Genomic DNA, 9,079 nt, shown 5'->3' with positions numbered 1-9,079 from the left:
TGAGGACTTATACATATATATGTTTCCACAACAATGCTTATATGCTCCAATGGTTATATAATCTAAACTATTATTTCAATCATTGAAACATTCTCAGAGGACGTTATATAGTTTTTATTCACAAACCATTTTTCGTCAGAGAAATTTTCAAAGTGATTGAAACATAACATGACTTTCGTCACTAGGTAAAGATGAACTTGGCTAAAGCGAAATCTTGCCAACACATATTTAGAGAAATAGATAGGCGAGGTAAACTCGGGTCGAAATACCAAATGTGTATAATCTAAGTCTATACAGCAAAACGACTTTTGTCTCAAGATATGAGATAAATAGACTTTTGAGTGATAGATAAGTTCAAGTCTCCACATACCTTTTAGTTTTGAGTCTCAACAGGCAAGTGCTTGGAATTCGAAACATCACCAGACTTAGCAACAACTAAGTTGTGATATAAGATATTATTTAAATATAATTATTTTCTAAATTTCTCGAATTTTGCTATAGATAGATAAAATGGAAAAGAATCTTAAGGATAAGACTAGTCTTCGTTACTGACCTTGATCAACTTATTTGAATTGATATCTTTTGTGATCTTTATTTCTTTATTCTTCACGAGTAACTTAGAAAATCCTAAGACTTTATAACCTAATTTGTTCCAAACTGAAGCTGATTTTAGTAGGGTAAATCAATAAATAGTTTTGGCATCTAAATTTGACAACATACTTGATATACCAAGGTATGTTCATTCAAGCGAGCATTTGCTTAAAAATCTCCCCCTTTGTCAATTTTAGTGACAAAACTTTAAAATACATATGAACTTTTAAGAATATGACTTACAACACAAACGACATAATGCTTTCTTGATTTTTAAAAAAAAATTCAATGCTCTTCTACAGTTCTGCATATGTTCATTTAATACCTCCAACTGAATTATTCATATTGCAAAAGATAACAAAAATCCTGAAAAAGCGGGGGTCTAACAACCACACCGAATATTTCGTTCGACAATCTGTATGGACTAACTCCAATATAATTCCAAGAGAATCAACTAGACAGTCAGACTCAGTCAAGGAAATATATCCAAGAGTTATATCTCAATTTCTCAACACAATCTGCAATCGAACAGATAGAAATCTGTGAGCCCGATTGATATGAGAAATAACTTGAACGGTATCAAAAACCAATATTCAAGTATCAATCAATTTCAATCAACAACCAAAGGTCTGATTTACCAATTGATTGATATACGCACAACCTGTGATATTTTGATTATATAAACAAATATAATGCGGAAAAGAAATAACACATACACCAGAAGTTTTTTTAACAAGGAAACCGGAAATGCAAAAAAAACCCGTGACCTAGTCCAGATTTGAACACCACACTGTATTAAGACGCTACAAGATCTAGCCTACTACAAGTTAGCTTCGTACTGGAACGTAGTTAAGCCTTAACCAATCTCACACTAATTAAGGTACAGTCGCGTTCCTTACGCCTCTGAATCCCAGCAGGACTCTACGCACTTGATTCCCTTAGCTGATCTCACCCACAACTTAGAGTTGCTATGACCCAAAGTCGAAGACTTGATAAACAAATCTGTCTCCCACATAAAAGTCTATTCTGATAGATAAATCGATATCCCACAGAAATACCTATGAAGTTTTTGTTCTGTCTTTTGATAAATCAAGGTGAACAAGAAGCAATTGATAATCCGGTCTTATATTCCCGAAAAACAGCCTTGAAATATCATTCACCTCACAATAACTTTACTATATGGTAGTATAACAAGCTATTGTGGAATCACAAAGAATGAGATGAAGTGCTTTGTGATTAATTTTATATCTTACCTATCAGAGATAAATCTCTAGCAAATCTTAGAAAAGATAATACTCAATACGATAGAACAAGTAAGATCAGAACACACAACTACAGAGAAAATAATTGGGCCTGGCTTCAGAATCCCAATGAAGTCTTCAAGTCGTTAACCTATAATGGTTTTAGGATAAACCCAGGTTAAAGGAGAATCGACTCTAGTCGCAACTAGTATCACGCATGAGGTGTGGGGGTTAGGTTTTCCAGTTGCTAGAGTTCTCCCTTATATAGTCTTCAAATCAGGGTTTGATAATTTTGAAACAAAGCAATCAATATTCACCGTTGGATAAAAACCTGATTTAAGACTCAAGCTAAGTTTGTTTAAAACCGAAGAAATATCTCTCCATCGATAGAAGGTTTTTAGCTTGTTACACACAAATAAAATATACCTTCATTTAGATATGGGTAACCCTGCCTAAACGTGTATATTAAGTTGGCTCAATAAAAATTAACCGAAGTTAGCCATATAAACATTTTTTTGTATTAACCACATTCATCTTAACACTTCTAGATTAAATGATAATCAAATGAATCTAATTATAGAATTGTTCAATTTTTTATATTCTCATAGAAGTATACAAGACACAACTGAAGCAAAATCGGATTGATTCAAAAGAATCAGTTCATGAGCATTTTAGCCACGGTTTGAAAAGATTGCATTCCTTAATTTATAAATGTATTTGTTCATGAGTATGAAATCATACTTAACGATTTTAGAACTTAAACCAACTCAGTTTGCAAACGGGTACGCAAACTAGAGTTCCGGACTTTGATCTTTACCGACAGTTCGCAAACAGGTACGCATACTATTGCTCCAGACTGAACTCAGGTGAAACAGTTTGCAAACGGGTACGCAAACTTGGTTCCCGGACTTCAACAATTAAAACCGTTCGTATACGGGTATGCATACTTGGTTCCCGAACCTGAATCATTCTTACAACAATTTGTATACGAGTATGCATACTGTGTTATATCCAGACAATGGTTAATTTTTCTAAACTCCCATTCCAATCATTGAAACATTCTTAGAAGACGACAATAGTCGGTCAAGGAAGCGTGCCCGTGTCACCACGATGTCTGTGTCTCATTCCTGAGAGTTTTGGTATTTTCTGACGATCGTTCGAGCAATATTTTGAATTTTCAGAAGAGTTTGATCTTGACTGAAACTCTCGATTTTGCTCGAATGAGCAAGAAGAACTTTGCTCATGTGAAAGATAATTTAAAAATATTAAACTAATAACATTTTAATTTTGACGTGGGAAGCCTAGTTGGTCGAGTGACCATTTGACTTTTTGGCTTTTCCATGGTTTGAGCAATATTTGAGAAAATATTGAAAAACTAGGGTTTTCGGTCAAACGATGGAGTTCCATGAGATGATGGAAATAATAATATGAGAAAATAAGGAATTTTGAGGTGTGGGACCGGCCACGTCTAGGGCATGGCCGGCCGGCTAGATGGCCCGGTCCCGTGACACCTTTTCTTTATTTTTGTTCGATGAAAGCATGGAAACCCAATCGTTTCTCACAAACGAGAGAGTTTTCTCAAGTGAGGGAAACCCTATGAGATGAGGGAATATCTGTGAGATGAGATAGTAAATAAAAAATATTAGTGAAAATAAAATAAGGGAGGGACCGGCCACGGCATGACCGGCCGGTGGGCCCGGCCCCACGCCTTTCCTTACTTTATTAATTATTGTTTTATTTTCATGGGTCGCTCGTTCGTCCATACTTTGATAGTTCGTTCGTGTGTTTGGGTGCTCGTTTGTGCATTATTCGTCGAGTACACATGCACCATTTTCTCAGGACTTACTCGATGACGGTCAGACACCCAGTTGTTGAGTATTTATTACTAATTTATGAAATTCAGTGGAGAATGATTCATGAAACTGAGTAATAAAGATGAATAGTTATTTATTATCAACCCATAGGATCAGTCGTGGATTCGACTATGGATTCAGAATAATAAAATTATCTATTACCATTCTATGGGATTGGCCGTGGATTCGACCATGGAATCAGAGTAATGAGATAAAATAGATTATCTTCTAGGAATTCAGTGGTGAATGTCACGGTAGAATTAATCTATTGTAGAATCGAGATATGAGATAGTTGAAGCATCATACTCATTCTGAAAGGTGCATAGTCAGGGAACAACGTGCATATTTATTAACGTCCTGAAGGTGTTTTTCCCTCTCAACAAACAATTATGTACTGAGAGCCGCCTTAATCAATACACGGTCTCTCTACATAGTCACGGAACAACGAATGAGTGTCGCCGACGTCCTGAAGGTGTTTTGCCCTCTCAACAAACAATTATGTATGGAGGACCGCCCAATCACTCTTCTATGTAGAGGCAGGTCTCTCTATGTAGTCAGGGAACAGCAAGTGTCGCCGACGTCCTGAAGGCGTTTTGCCCTCTCAACAAACAATTACGTATGGAGGACCGCCCAATCTTTCTTCTACATAGAGAGGCACGATGAAATGCGCATCATCGAACGCTCAGTAAATGGGAAGCCTTTCAAGAATCATATTTATCGTGGATCTGAGAGGTACTCGATCAGAGATCGTGAAAACGGTTCACGAATCGTAAAATACATGAATCGTCACATGCGTTCCTGAAGCCGGGTCAGAAACATGCAGTATCATGATTTTACGATTTTTGCCCTTTGCTGAAAATCCACCATCAACAGCAGACTAGAAATCAAGACTTATAGTTTTGACACCTAAACTTGACAAACAAGCTTGAGATAGCAATACCTGCGAATTCGACCGAGCAATGCTCTAACAACTCCAGCTTAGAGTTAGCAAGGATGATATAAATTTGGTGCATTGTTGTTATCTCAATGATCAGTATCTTTAATCACTTTAAGTACAATGTGCCTTTTCAACATAAAGTAACACTACTTCAAATTTTACATGTCTCTGTTCATTACCCCTCTCCCCTAGACGTTTCTTTGAAAAGACATATGTCAATTGTAGTAGATTACTAATATTTCTCCCCCTTCTGTCACAAAGTTGACAAAGATGATGACAATACGGTTCCACGTGAATTAAGACAATACGAGAACAATTAAGACGAACGAATCAATCACACCAATTATGATGATTCCACCAAATTTTACAAGAAAACTTACTTTCTTTCTCCGTGAAAGGATTAAAGGTATTTTTCTTTCCTAAATTCCACAACCACACTCATTTTTCTTTTATTTCTTTTTTATTTGTTGGTTTTAATTTTTATGTAGTATACGAAAGTGCCGGTTATATATATCAAATGTGAATTTTTCACAAAATAAAGACGAATGCCCTATTTTAGTTGGCTATGTGAGTGGTGTCTGTTTGGTAAGCAAACCATAATATATGTATAAAATTTTCCTCATGTATTTTTTGAAATAGCAAAAAATTTATTGAACCAAAGAAGGGAGACAACAAGATTACACCATCAGAAAATAAATAAAGAAACAAGAAAAGAAATAAAAAAAAAAGATCTGCAAGAAATAATTGTATCGGACCAAAAATTTGACTCATGAATTATCCACATGATAACATATATAATGAGTTGATATGTCGATTTCTCCATCCATTACAATACTCTCACTCTTAACATTTGATTGAAAGTGTTTTTTTTTCTCTCTCCTCTTGGTGCGTTCCCAAAAACCAAAAAAATAATAATAATTGTCGTTCTTTTTTACTTAGTTTTGATTCACTTCAAATCAAATGTGAGCAAGGCTTGTTATTTTCTAATGATTGTAGGTATTTTTCTCATAGACTGGTGTGCTTATATAGCTCCAGGTTAGTTTTTCTTTAATTGTGGTGTTTTATGGTGCTTTTTACGCTTTTGCGTGTTTCTCGTCTTTGCTTTTGTGCGATTCTAACATTTCCTTTTGTAGGATCCTTTTGCGATTCTAACATTTCCTTTACTGGTAAAGTTTTGTTTGGGGTTCGCTGAATTGGGAAACACTTTAGAGATTTACAAGGTTTTCACCTGATTACTGTCAGTAAAATGAAAAGTTATCAGGCAAGTTACTCTTATTTTAAAAGAGTATCTCTTCTTCGAGAAAAAAAATTATTTAAAATGATTGTATTCAGTTCCTAACACCATTTCTTCACCCTAATCTCCATACAACAATTTGGTACGATGCGGTATCTCCTTCTTCTTTTTTTATATATTTACTAGCTTGGTTATTGTATCTTTCATTATAAATGAGTTTTGATTCTGCTGTTATTTGATATACTTATTCCTGAAATCTATCAAGTAAACGGTCTTTCTCTTGAATGAATGAGTTAGTTTAATATCAAAAAAACAGAAAAGAAAAAAAGGAACTCCCACAACTACAAATATCCCTTCGGTATTTTGTATTTATCTATTTACCATTCATACCATCAATCCCTTGTTAAATTATATATCGAGATTTAGTGTTCAAGATTTTTTCTCTCAACCGGGCTCTTGCCATTGTTCTAGGTGTTTCTAGGCCACACATCCGATTCTAATCACAAACAAGAAAACGGTACCCTTTCAGACGAATTTTCTTAGTTGTTGCGTAGTTAACAAAACTTGCCTGCCTAACATAATCACAGCACACAGTATGGAGTTATAAAGTGGACATGTGAACATGCATTCTCACACTATCGGCAGCGATAGTTGACCTTAATACAAAGCAATGCAGCAATATCCTCTTCCAGAGTTCCCTATTGAGGCATAATTTTTAATGTACTCGCCCATCCCATGTAACTTTGGATTTGGTTATGCTAATCAAGCCTTACTTTTAGTTTTAGTTCTTTGCTAAAAGAAACATTAAACAACCCCCGACACTGCATACAACGGTTCCAACAATTGTCGGGGAAGTTTAGAAAATCCTAAAACATATATTATTATCTTAGTCGAATGCAATGTCTTTAATCCTTAAATAAATAAAAATTAGGTTTAGTAATAATTTTCCTTGTCCTCCCATCAAGAGACAATTCGCCAATTCCTTATCGGAGCATAATGCTAATCACAGTGTCCTTTGTACACTAATTTGTGCTAGAAAAAAAGGAAAAGAGTACACCAAATTTACGTGGCTTGATTGGGGTATACCAAATGAGATAAAATAAGGTCATTTTGAAGTAAAACACAAAACTCCTTATCTACATATTTACAAAAATGATTAATCTATCCTTGATTAATTAACACTAATAAATATGATTAGAATAATTAATTTAATTAGTTAATTAGTTGATTAAAATTTTGAATGAGGTTTTATTTTAGATTGAACTCATGGATGTGGGTAGATTTTGAGATTTTTTTTTTTTTTTAAGAATTCTACTTGTAACGGAAATGAAATCGTACTACCAAAACACTTATAAATATGAGATTGTAGAGCTGCTGGGCGATTTTATATTCAAAATTATAGAAGGAATCAACATTTTCAGTTCTGAAAATATGAAAAGTCGGCAAGGTCTACGGATGAAGAACATGCCGACTATATCTGACCGGCAAGGTCTGCGGATGAAGAACATGCCGACAACTTATGGCCGGCAAGGTCGATAAAAAAATACCCTGCCGACTATAGGATTTTTGACATGCAAAGAAGGTGTTACAAATGCATGATTAGCCGGCAAGGTATTAATTTCATAACTTGCCAACTAAAACATAGCCGGCAAGGTATAGAGATGGATATTTTGCCGACCATGTAACTGCTAATTTCAGAGATGAAAAGTCGGCATGGTATTCAACCTTATACCCTGCCGACTATATTTTAGTCGGCAAGGTCGACAAAACATACCCTGCCGACTTTTGGTTCGTTTTGATTCTTCGTTTTTTTTTTTTTTTTGATTTCACATGTGTAGTTAGAGTGTAGAAGAAAGATTTTGATTTTTTTTTTAATATGTTTTGGTTGACATGGTTTTAGAGTATGGGCAATTTGGTTTTTAACATCTTTTAAACATCCTTTGGATACGAATAAAATGGGTATACCCCAATTAATCTGGGTATACCCCAATCTCGCCAGACAAATTTAGTGTAAAACAAATGAAACCAAGTTTAAGATGCAAGCATACGTAAACCTACAAGAGGCATAATTTAAATGTGTTTTTGCCTTTATAAAGACATGGAAATAGGCATAAAGAACCCACCCTACATGATTAGGCTTCATGTGATGTCAATTTAACGCGGTCGATTCTTGATGTTTGAGCTAGTAATTAATTAAGGAACTAAGTTAGGACCACGAGCTTACGAGGATTTTGGTCGGTTCTTGATCTTAACAAGGATTTGTATCAAATTTTTTTAGCTCGATTTGAATGTATTTTAATGGATAGATTGGAAATCAATTTAACAGTGAGATTTCGTCTTGAGGTTGTTTATGGATCGTGATGATATGGTAGGTCTATGAGTTTAGGATCAATTTGCAAATAAAATATATCTAACCAAACAATTGCATAGGTGGAGGAATTTGGCCGACCATATCTAACCAACCATTCAAATTTGCGCCTAGATTGAGTTAATCAGTAAGATCAATGTTGACTGTTATTAGTTTATGTATAAGTTTACTTCCCCTTTGACCCTTTGACTACACAAATTACAATCACTCTTAATGTTATTATTACTTTCAAGATTTGGATATAGTGATTTTGTTTTTTCAACGTTGTTACTGTTCGAGAAATCTTGAAACGTTGGTGATTTATATCAGGATGCATTCAGTTTCATCCTACCAATTTTCAAATGTTTTTTTTTATTTTTAATTTATATCAGGATGCATTCAGTTTCATCCTCCATCTTTTTTTAAGTTTAAGCCAGGATGAATCCAGTTTCATTCTTCCTATTTTTTTCTGTCCATTTCACCCTTAATAATTTTTACTCGTTCATTTGAATCGTGTTTTAAAAATATTTGGACAAATGACCCATTTTCCGAGCCACAAGCAATTCCTCACCTGAAGCAAAGAAAAATTACTGCCATTCTGTTCATCAAGATCTTCTTCAATATACCCGAACATTACAAGGAACACCATTTTATTTACAACGATTGATCGGAGTATACCAGAAATAATTGAGGGATATTTTATTGTTCATGTCGGCATGGTTTTCAATGCCGGCAATCAAAATTGGTATGGTTTTTTCATGCCGGCATGAATAGAAAAACATCCCCCAATTATTTCCGGTATACCCCAATTAATCATTCTTTATTGGGATTTTAATAAAGTGCCACACTTTTAATTTCATATTTAAGAAAGGGCCA

This window comes from Papaver somniferum, chromosome 2 (genome assembly GCF_003573695.1).
Source record: "Papaver somniferum cultivar HN1 chromosome 2, ASM357369v1, whole genome shotgun sequence".
Classification (NCBI taxonomy): domain Eukaryota; kingdom Viridiplantae; phylum Streptophyta; class Magnoliopsida; order Ranunculales; family Papaveraceae; genus Papaver; species Papaver somniferum.
This window is presented reverse-complemented; position numbering follows the sequence as displayed.